This window comes from Apium graveolens, chromosome 9 (assembly GCF_009905375.1).
Source record: "Apium graveolens cultivar Ventura chromosome 9, ASM990537v1, whole genome shotgun sequence".
Lineage (NCBI taxonomy): Eukaryota > Viridiplantae > Streptophyta > Magnoliopsida > Apiales > Apiaceae > Apium > Apium graveolens.
In genome coordinates, this window is record NC_133655.1 from 61,952,601 (window position 1) to 61,965,111 (window position 12,511).

At 35.1% G+C, this 12,511-nt stretch overlaps 1 non-coding gene across 1 annotated transcript; it reads left to right on the plus strand.

The window, feature by feature from the left end:
• The first annotated feature begins 522 nt into the window (after nucleotides 1-522).
• Nucleotides 523-629, plus strand: LOC141687962 (small nucleolar RNA R71). Its single transcript, XR_012561436.1, has one exon. It is a non-coding gene; the product is annotated as a small nucleolar RNA R71 (small nucleolar RNA).
• The last annotated feature ends 11,882 nt before the right edge of the window (nucleotides 630-12,511 follow it).

The window sequence follows — 12,511 nt, forward strand, 5'->3', positions numbered from 1 at the left end:
GGTTGCTGGAATCCAGGTGGGTTAAACTGTTTACTTACTCCTTGCTGATATGTTGGCTGAATAGCATTCTGATTATTCCCCCAGCTGAAATTTGGATGATTTTTGTTGTTAGGATGATAGGTCGCTGGCACAGGCTGCTGTTGTCGCTGATAATTATTCACATACTGAACAGATTCGTTGACAAGAGAACACTGATCCGTAGCATGAGAACCTGCACAAAGCTCACAAACCATAGCTATTTGATTAACTCCATACGTAGCCAAAGAATCAACCTTCATTGATAGCGCTTGGAGCTGGGCTGCAATAGCGGTGGCTGCATCAACTTCCAGAATACCTGCTACCTTGCCTGACATCATCCTCTGAGTTGGGTTTTGATGCTCATTTGTAGCCATTGTCTCGATAAGATTATACGCCTCAGTATAGCTTTTAGCCCATAAGGCGCCTCCAGCTGCTGCATCGAGCATGGGTCGAGATTGGGCCCCCAAACCATTATAAAAACCAGTGATTACCATCCAATCCGGCATTCCATGATGTGGACATTTTCTCAACATTTCCTTGTAGCGTTCCCAAGCCTCGCACATAGATTCTGTAGGTTGCTGCGCAAACTGAGTAAGAGCACTCCTCACAGCAGCAGTCTTTGCCATTGGATAAAACTTCACCAGAAACTTTTGCGCAAGATCTTGCCACGTAGTGATGGACCCAGCTGGTTCAGAATGTAACCAGTCTTTAGCTTTATCCCTCAGTGAGAATGGGAAAAGCCTCAACTTGATAGCCTCATCAGTCACGCCATTATACTTAAAAGTACTGCAGATCTCGACAAAATTCCTTATGTGCATGTTGGGGTCTTCAGTTGCCGCTCCTCCAAAAGAAACAGAATTCTGCACCATCTGAATAGTGCCCGGCTTGATTTCAAAGGTGTTAGCTTGAATAGCCGGATGAAGGATGCTTGACTGAATGTCATCAATTTTAGGCCGAGAAAAATCCATAAGAGCTGGATCAGCTTGAACAATACGATCTCCCATGTTTACTGGTTCTTTCTGCTCAGTTCCTGAATCCGAATCCTCAAAATCTAACTTCTCCGGAGTATCAAGAACTTCGTCTTTCTCCTCAGCTGTATCTAAGGTCCTCTTGCGAGCACGAGAACGAGTTTGCATAAATGCTTGCTAAAGTACCTGAAACACAACCGAAAAGAGTAATTAACTACTACGTCCTAATCACTGAGTCCTAATGACCAATGCTGGTAAGTACATAAACTAAACAAATACGCCGAGTCCCCGACAGCGGCGCCAAAAACTTGTTAGGGCGAAAACATGCACTAATTTTCACGCAAGTATACGCGTTCGCAAGTAATATAGAATACTTTCTAGTTCGTTCCCACAGAGACTCAGACTAAGTTATTGTCTAATTAAACTCACTCACCAATGTATGACTACTTCTCAATGTTAAGATAATAACACTTAAAATTGTTGATTAAATATTAACTATAATTAACTACTTAATTAACCACTTAACTAACACTTCAATTTATCAATAATAAAACACTCATGAGATCACAACTTCATTATTACTTCCTTCTATAGCCATTGTTATTACCTTTAGCATGTGACAGTGATGACATTAATCGAATAACACGAAACTGATAAAAGCCAACTTTCATTGTACTAATACCATTCTACCAAGCATCCACAATTAAGATAGAAGTTGAATAGTCATCAATCATTTTGAGTTCCTATATGTCTACAGAAATTGACAACACAACGATTTAAGCACAAGTTATCCCTTTTGATTACAGAGGGCAAATAAAACTGTTAGAGTTACCCACTAATCATGCACAACGTACATGAACCTATGCTAGCATGGCAAGTTCTAAATCTCAAGATCCACCGTCGCTTCACAAGAGATTAACACCCTATCTTATATGTTCGCGACGCACATAAGACGAATACGCACAACCAATACTAGATATCATGCAATCATCACACACTAAAGTATTAAACAATTAACTAAAGAATTCCATAATAAATCCGTTGCAACCCCATGATCACGATTAGCCCATAATAGAACTTATCGCCATCATGGGTTCATATGAAATCATGATAAACAACACAAGAAAATAATAACTAAACTAATTATATTAAAATAGAGTACGTCACAAGAGTAAATAAGTCAAAGCAAGAAAACTAGCATCCAACGTTACAACGAAACAAGAATCACAAGAAAATATGCTTCCTCTTCGCTGCAGTGTGCTAAATCGGTCTTCTTCCTTATCTCCTTCGCTTCTTGCGCCAAACACAATCTAAAACATAATCTCCTTCTTATTCTCTATGAAAACGTCTCAAATCTACTTATATAATAGTCCCATAAAACTCAGATTACATAGAAGTTGGAAGCCAAACAGAAGTAGAAGTCTAAAATAATTCAGCTTTTTCCCCCACCCTGCGCGGCCGCTCAACATTTCTGCGCGGGGGCGCAAGGCTGCTGCGCGGCCGCTCAGCATTGCTGCGCGGGCGCGCAGGACCCTACTGGAAAAATTCCAGGTTTGCTCTGTTTCTTCGCCGTAATCTGCCCGTTCTTTTCCTCTCGCAATGGTGAACACATGCCAAGGCTTATTCTTGATGATTCCTCCTCCGAAATGCAACTAATACCCTGAAATGCATAAACACTAGAAAAACGCATCAAATACACAAAATACTTGATTTCAAGACACCAATTTAAGCCATTTTAAGACGTTCTAAGTGGTATAAAATGCCACTTATCAGGCACCAATTAAAATGAGGAAGTTAGCAAAGCAGATGCAAGAGATGTTAGAAGCATTAGCGATTAGACCTAGTATACCCCCTAAGGTGCACCGGTATTAATTGTTAATAAGAAAGATGGAAGTATGAGATTATGCGTCGACTAGAGAAAGCTCAACAAGTTTACTATCAAGAGCAAGTATCTGTTACCTCGAACCAATGATTTGTTTGATCAAACGAAAGAAGCAAAGTGCTTTTATAAAATTGATTTAAGACTTGGTATTTCACCAATTGAAGATTAAACCTATGGACATATCAAAGATATTTTCAGAACTAAGTACTGTGTTATAAAATTCTAGTATTGTCATTTGGATTAACCAATATACCAATAATATTTAAACTTGATGGACAGAATCTTTAAGAAATATCTGGATGAGTGTACTTGTATTACTTAAAGTCAACGGAGGACCATGCGAAGCATTTAATGACAACTGGGGAGTCGGAGAAGAAAGAAGTTGTATGTAAAGTTTACAAGGTGAAAGTTTTGATGGTAGAAAGCATAAATAATCAGTGAGAAGGAGACCAAAGGAGATCCAGTAGAAATTAAAGTTACTATGAATAAGGAAAGACCAAAAGCGCCAATAAAAGTAAGAAGTTTTATCATGGACCGGTTATTATTGAAAATTTATGCAAGATTTCTTGAAAGTTGCAATACCTTTAACGAAGCTAACCAGGAAAAGCAAGAAGTTTATATGAAATAGAGAAGGGTGAAGAAAGTTTTGCGGAGTTAAATGAAAGAATGGTCACAGCACCTGCTTTATTACTTTGAAGAAATCAAGGAGATTTGGTAGTTTATAGCGATACTTCTCATAAGGGAATAAGATGTGTGTTGATGCAACACAATAAAGTTATCGTATATGCATCCAGACAACCGAAACCTTATGAGCAGAAGTATCCTACTCATAATGTGGGACTAGCAGTAATAATATTCGCTTTGAAAGATTGGGAAACATGATATGTATGGAGAAAGGTGTAAGATCTATACGGACCATAAGAGTTTGAAGTATATATTCCTGAGGAAAAGCAAATGTAGAGGCAAGCGATACGTAAAAAGAAGAAAACCAACATAGAGACTGCACCAGAAGAATTATCTATGGAATTTTAGAAGTTGGAATTGGAAGTCATAGTTCATAATTCAAAAGGAGCAAGGATGGATAGTATGACCTTTCAGTCGAAATTGTTAAGGGAAAGATAAGGAGATGTCAAAAGAAGATAATGGATCACGATGTTAGCAGTTAGTAAGAGGAAAATTATGCGCCCATGAGAACGACCATAATATCCTCAGACTTTTGTTTAGAACTTGAATGCTACGAGTGGCAGAATTAAGGAATAAAATCCTAAGGAGAATTCATAATCCCAAGTGTTCAATTTGTTCAAGAAATGCTAAAATATACAAAATTTAAGGAAGAAAATTTATAGCCAGATATAAGAAGGAAATTTCAAAATGGATTAGGAATTGTTAGACATGTCAAAGAATTAAGGCGAAGTATCGGAGGCCTAGTGGTTAAGGCAGACCAATGGGTGGTTTTACAAGAAGCAAATCGTAAAGTGTACCAGTGAACTTGAGGGAGAAAAGGAATGACATTATGGGAGTATGTACTGATTATCGGGAGTTTAACAAAAACAACGAATAAGAATAAGTGACCCCTATAAAGAATTGATTACTTACGAAATCTAATTCAAAAAGTGTGTTATGCTTCGGGGTTTAACATAAGATCCGACCTGAGAACATATCAGAGATTACGAATAAAATGAGTTAAGAGCATTGCAAGCTCTAGTGAGATTATGCGAAATAATAAGCGTATCTGGAGATTATAAGGAATTAATGAACGTGGTGTATAAGGAGTACTCAGATAAGCGAAATGTATTTATTGATAATATTCTCAGCTACTCAAAGAATAAGAAAGTCTACATGGAATGCCCAAGGATTCCCCTCCAAAGATTCAAAGGAAAGCAACTATACGTTGAGTCTTCAAGTATGAAATTTTGACCGAGGTTAAAAAAAGATTCTTATTAATCCACTAACAACTACCTAAACAAAGCTGTATGGTAACAGATGCCTTGTGCAGAAAGAAAGGATTGGACGTAAACGACCTGGAAAGAGTGGAATATTAGTTCAAATACCTAAAGGTGATAATAAGTGAATATATGAGATTACTTTTCAGCCTTAACTGATAGAAATGAATAGGAGATGTTTAAATGTTTGAAAGCTGAAGTTGAAAATGAGCACCGCCTATCATCCTTAAACGGAGAGTCAAAGTAAGGAAGTGATTCAGGAAGTATAATATATGTTGAAAGGTTGAGTTTTAAGGAAACACTGGGATGATCATTTATCATCAATGTCAGCTTTAGAATGCTACTGTACCAAGCCTTATGTGAATGCAAGTATAGGTCCCCACTTTATTGAGATAAAATGGGAGAAAGGAAGTTGTCAAATTCTAAATTATTTCAGTACACCAAAGGGCGTAGTAATATTGATTGAAGCAGCTCAGAGTAGACTAAGAAAGAAGGCAGATTTGTATCGAGAGAGAGTATGAATATAGGAATAGGACCAGTAGTGATTAGTAAAAGTTTTGTCTTGAAAAAGATTGGATAAGTCTAAGTAGAAAGGACAAGTTAAGTCCTAAATTTAGTAGGCCAATCGAGGTATTGATAAATATAGATAAAGTTGTTCATAAGTTGATATTACCGTTATAGCAGTACGTACATATAATGTGTTCTGCGTGTCAATGTTAAGGCGATAAATATCAGATTCAAATTAAGTGATTGATTAGGAGCCAATGGGCTCTTGTACAAGTTTGTTCTGCATATAGTGATCGATCCAAATTTTTTATCGTTAAGGCGAGTCCTTGGAAATGAATGTATATCTACAGTGAATACGTTCGAAATCCTCGAGTAGAAGAGTCTGCTTGGAAATTAGAGTCGAATATGCTTGACAAATATACTCGCTTGTTTAGTTATACCAGATTCTGAGGACATAATCTTTTTAAGGGGGGAAGGATATAATGACTAGTGTATTTTTGAATTATTTAAATATGTAATTATGGCAGTATTAATTAAATAAATTATGTGTCTTGGTTTTGACAACAGTGTGTTGGTATATACTATTTGTCTGTGATTTATTGGTGTAAAGGATTGGAATGTGTAGTTAAAAATTTCGTTATATTGTTCTGTTTTATTTTTTTTTAAATCCGTAAATATTTGGATTGTCTCTAAAATTAGTTTTATGATTTTATAATTTCAATAATTATTTTTGGGATTTTACAAAATTTAGATATCAATATTTTATCAATTATTTAACCCTGTATGATTTTCTGATTTCATTTAATTGTAAAATATGTATTTAATTCCAGAATTCTTCAAAAATTATGAAACTCATATTTATTTAAGTTTGGAATATTTTGAGAATTTTAAAATTATTTTGGAAATTTTCGGGATTTATTTCACCCGCGCATTGATTCGTTTATTTGTTAAAAGTTTGTATAAATTACGTTTCAGAAATTATTTTAAAATTTTAAAATTTATGTTTTTATAAACTTCGGGATATTTCTAATATTTTAAAAATATTTTTGTAATTTTCTAAATTTGTTTTAAAAGTAGTTCGGTTCGTTAATTTCAAACTTCGGGCTTCAGAATCCGCGTAATTATCCCAAAGGTTACGTGTTTATTTTCTAACACGTGTCAAGAATTATAAATATGTGGCAGGATTGTGGCTATTTTGCAGAAACGTGTCAGAAGCTTATTTGTTTTATGCTGCTGTAGTGTAAATAATGAATAAGTAAATAATAAAACAGAGCATCAGTATCTCTCCGATCCATATCTCTCAATTTTAGTTCCTTCTCTCTTCCCTCTTCCGCTCTTCTGTTCTCCGGCCGATTTGTCACTATTTTTCGGCGAGGCGAGCCGCCGCTGTTCCTTCCGGTAAGCCGCACGGTTGCCTGTTGATTCAGTCTTTGTTGATTATTGGTATATATATACACACGTATATACTCTTATGTATGTATGTGTACCAGTTGGTTTGGGATTGTGATTCTAGGTTGCCCTGTGTTCTTGGTTTGGCTTCTCCGGCCTATTCTCTTCCGACCGTATGGTTGTTTCCGATTTATGATTATTGATTGGTATTTCTGAAATTCGTGCAGAGGATAATCAATTGATTTCGTGAAATAAATAAATATATCGTGCGGTATTATTAACACTTAAATCGGTAAAATTCGTATTGAAAACCCGTAGTGTTCGAGCATCGACGAATTTTGCCGCCGTCAGCAATGATTTTTAATAAGTTGATGGTGGACCATGATGAGTTAATTCTGAGTCCTAATATTTAAAAATAAGTAGATAATAAATGTATAAATTTTATTATTTAAGTCGATGCGAAATAGTAGTTGAATATTTTTATTCGAGATTACTGGATTGTGAGTTATAATTGTTGGTTGGTGCTTAAGTTAAATTTTGGTTGCAATTGGGATTTATGAAATTCTGGATTGTAGGATTGATTGGTTGTTGTTGTTGAATTGACGTCGAGTTGTTCGATGGGTTAGTCCGATAAATAAAGGAAGTGCTTCCCGATTTTTGAGAAATCAAATTTCGGAAATACGGGAGCGTATCCAATAATTTTCGAGACGTCGAGCGAATATATATAAATATATGAGCATATGTTTTATACGAAACCTGATTGTATGTTGTGATGAAATGTTTTACCAAAACCAATAACCGTAATTTCATACAAGGATGAGTATATGTTTTTCGAAAACGAACACTGAAGCGAAATTTGAATATATGAATCCTGTATGTTACGTGTATTATACTAATGTATATGAGTACGAGTATGGATTGTTATCGATTGGGTAAGATTGGTATCGAGGATATGTCAAGCATAACTGAGTGTCTAACATAGAGTATTTCGCCCTTGTAGGTTCTAGTCGGGAAACCAAAAGCGGACGTTGGACTAAAGATGACCTAGTAGTCAGTCAACGAGCTCAGTAGAGTTTCAACAGAAAAACCTGAGTGTCGAAGTCGAATCCAATGGGATCTAGTAGTTGGACGTTAAAGCCTGAGCGACAAAGTCGGCTCAGAGTAGATCAGTAATAGTTGTAAAGCCCTGTAAGCCAAGTACTTCTGAATTTTTCTTCGAGATATATCGCAAATATTTTCGAACTATTTCATAACATGTCGCTATTATTCAAAATAACTCTTGTTTTTATATTACAAGTGCTTTAAACTATTTAACCTTGAACCCTAATTTTTCTTGATCTTGAACCGTAAGCCTTATTCTTGGTAAACCATCCTTTGCTGATCCTCAGATACCAAATCACGCAAATATGATACCACTCCGCAAATGTATAACTACCAAACACCAAACATTGGAACAATATTGTTTGAAAACACAGAAACTTTTATACCCAACCATTCTTAATAACATCAAAGAACTATAACTTGAAAAGTCATTATTTGTCTAATACCTGATCCTTTTACAGACTGAAAACAGTTTCTTATACATACCCTGATATACCCTTGTGATATCCATGAGTTTCCTTACATTTTTATTCAAGTGTTTAATCATCATTGATTATGATCTTGTTGTATCAAATTATATTTTTTATCATATTGAACTGCTTTAGAATTTGATAGTTTTTTTTATATATGGACCACATTCATGGTTAGACCATATCAATGGTCAAGTTAGGCCAATGTGTGCCTTGGATCCAGTAGTTAGAACAGTGTTGTGTGCTTTGCTCGGGATTAGTGTGTGACTGATCAGCAGCCTAACCTTAGTTTTAAAACTTAAAATGAATATCCAATTCTAATGATTAGTTAAACAGAAACTTGTTTCCTCTGAATCATCTAATTTGATCATTGTTTAACCTCAGTTATCGTTATTATGACTTGCTGAGCTAGTTAGCTCACTCTTGCGAATCTTTTTATAAATTTTACAGTTAAAAAGGATATGGATGATAGTGAAGTCCCTCAGTCCAAAGTGCGAGCTAGGATTCCAGTTTGAGTTGGATTGAGTTAGCAGAAATTTCATATGGTAGTAAGATAGTAAGATTGTAAGAATAATTGCATTATCAGTTGTAAGTTAAATTAGTTGGGATTTGATACGTTGTAATAAAAGTTAAGGTTGTGGCTTGTTTTCATAGTTTAACCTGTCGTGATCCATGGTTGTGTAAAGCAGGGTCATTGCAAATAATATTTCTTATACAGATTTATATTTTGTGTATGTGTTGTGGTCCCCAAACTTCTGACCCGGGTTTGGAGGGCGCCACACCTATATACACATACATGCCTACAATTACCTTATAAGCATAATAGTTCACATAACCACATATGCTCACATAACACATTTAAGTACATAATAATACATCAACACAATCTATTGCATCACTAAGCTTGGATGATCTCACTCCACTTACTCAAGTCATTTAGTTATGCTAAACTAGTCAAAACTCTTAATATTGACCTCATAACTCGAAGTGCCTTTTCTAAACCATCAAGTTCCTATTGACCCTGACTTAGGCCCACACTCTAATGACCTTATACTATCTTACAACTGTGGTTGTCAACCTAGGCCTCACTCATAAGTGTTCTAAAACTAAATGTTAAGTGAATGTGCTCATTATAGTGATTTCAGGATGACATAAATGGTTTCTTGAGTACAGTTGACACCCTTACACCTCAAGTTTACGTTCCAAACTTCTACAATAGACTCTTATGATCATAAGGTAACTCCCAAACTTTGTGTGACTCAAAGGCCTATATTGGGCCTCCCTAGGCCTAAACTTAAAGTCCACGGTTCCCCTGTTTTCTAGACAGAAAAATGTTATGTTTGGCACTAACTTGTCACACATGATTCTAACTCAATTACTATGAACTATGACTGGAAAAACACCTCTGACACTCCCTCTAACTGGGGCCAACCAAGGCCTAGTGAGGGCCTACCCATGACATGGTCAAAAGTCCTCATTTCTAGGTTGCAGCAAAACTATTCCTACTGGACAGATTTAGTGTTTTCACTCGTGCACCTAACCAAACAACCTACAAACCTCTAACAAACATCTGGAATCTGAAGTATACCCCTAGTACTAGCTTCTGGTGACTTGGGCCTCAAAGTGCATTACAATGACAAGGTCAAATCTCACCCTAAACCTCATGTTACAAAACTGAAAATCTGCAGAATTTAATGTACCCTTTCCACCATGATTTCCCACTTGACAAACCAAACCAAACATCAACCAAAACCCAAACTAAACCTCAACCAAGGTAACCTACTGAAATAACACTCCCATACACAATATTAACCTAATGGATATCATCATTACCTAAAGTGCAATATAGCGAAACAAGAGTCAAAATAATATACTAATTGCAAGTCATCACAATTTCGAAAATAACAACTTGAATCCTCCATATATACACGAATCAAAATCACATAACAAGGAGAACAAATCATAATTAATATCCTAACTCAACTAAAATTAGAGTTTATTAACAAAAATCAATCGATATAATCAAGAACTTTCGGAAATCATGAGTTGAACCTATACATGCATGCCTTCGAACTTACAAGCCAAAAACAATATGGTTTCCATATAAATTTCATCATAGATTCAACATGCAAGCCTAGAATTAACCATAACTAATGTGATCCCTTAGCATGCAAAGAGTTTTATCAAGTTTTTATTTCCAAAACCATGATATTATAACATAACACACAAAAATCAACAAGGCAACAAAAACACCATCCATTCGGCTCCTAACAAGTCATGGCCTAACAAGTCATGGCCGAATGGATTAGGGTGAAAACAACATTTGCACAAGTGTGACACACTCATGCCTAGCCATTCTCAACCCCAAGATAATATATCTCATGGTGAAAGACTTAGATTCACAAGAATCAAGGGTGTTCACTTTGAGTTTAACAAAACACTACCATGCAAGCTTGAAACATAGATTTTTCATCATAAACTCTTTGGATTATAAATGAACAATATATGGGAAGTGAGATTACTTAATGGAGGGTGGATGTTTGAATGAAACATGAAGGAGAAAGGGGGGTGGGGGCTTCGACCGAGAGTGAGCTGAGAGAGGGAGAAGAGAGGAGAATGAGTGTGATGTGGTGGTGAGAATGATCACCACTTGTCTTTGTTTTTTGGTTTTAATTTGACTAAAATGTGAGTGGAATTGTGAATTGACAAAAGTGACCTTTTAGCAAGCTTGTGACAATTTACATGCAAGGATAAAGAAGTAACTAGGTTAGTGAAGTAGTAGTTAGTAGGGCTGGAATTTCCAAGTTTGCCCTTAACTTGAGTTGGGAGCAAAATGCATGCATGGGCAACTAAGTAAATTGCGAATTAAAAAAATTAACTACTCTATATAAAACAATTTCTAAAAATATAAATGCACTTTCATAAATCACAAAATATATATTATAAAATAGCTTATGATTTTAGAAATTTATTGGTATAAGATTTGAAAATTTGTTGTTCAAAGATTTTAAAAATTGATTTTTCATATAGAATGAAATACTATTGATTATTATTTAAAAATACTTAATAATAAGATTTTCCTTTCAAATTTTTTTTATATAAACTAATATATTAAACACTTAATTTATAGGCATTCAACATATAGATCACCCACATTTATAATTCCCCACAATTTAAATCTCAATTATAAACACACAATTATATATAGATAAGATTTAGAAATACCGGTCATAACATCCTCTCCCTCTATAGGTTCATACTCTATCACATGGTTGGCATCAGGATTATACTTCTTAAGTAATGACACATGAAACACACTATGCACATGCTGATACTGAGGTGGCAAAGCTAATTTGTAATATCCGGGATATATCGTGTAATTATTTTTGCTAATTGATAATTATTATGTATGTTTAGTATCTATTCTGTGAATTATTTGTTAAGTGTTATATGTGTTTGGATGTTTAAAAATAATATTAATTGAGTATTTTAATTTTTATATGTCCAAAATAAAATATAGATAATTGTCATATCTTCCTAATTATTTTTATGTTGATTTATGATTTTATAGGAAATATATGGATTTTATAAAATCTTTTTCCGAGTATTTAAAAACTATTTTATACATTTGGGAACCAACCTGTAACACCCCCAAATCCGGGGTCGGGGATCCGGGTTGTCACGAGTTTCATTTCCCTTAATAACACCTAATTCTTAATAAACAATCATCTACTGCGTACTGTGACCCCACAATATACATACACCACAAGTTATAGTCTCAGAGATGAATATCCACAAATAACACAAGTCATTTTATTCCACAATTATAAACCATTACACCTTAATAGGGTTTCTGAATAAATTTACATATTCTTTGCAATTATTAGAATTCATAAATATACATAAGTCTGGCACAACAAAAGTTGAAATCCTAGCCTACTGGTAGTTCCTACCTCAGCTACAACGACATCAACGCCTACAGGAAACTGCGGAACGTTTCCTATCCGCTCACGAATTGGGAGCTTGGTCCTGTTCATCATGTCTATCTGTTATTGTGTGATGAAAGAAGAAAGCAAGGGTGAGCAACAAGCCCACCAAAATAATATGTATAATAATTAACAATATATGAGCATTCTCATAATACTCATGAAAGTCTTGGTCAAGAAGAAATGAACCAAGTTGATATCTTAACGCGACAAGTCGCACAATATTTAGTATATATATACATATATA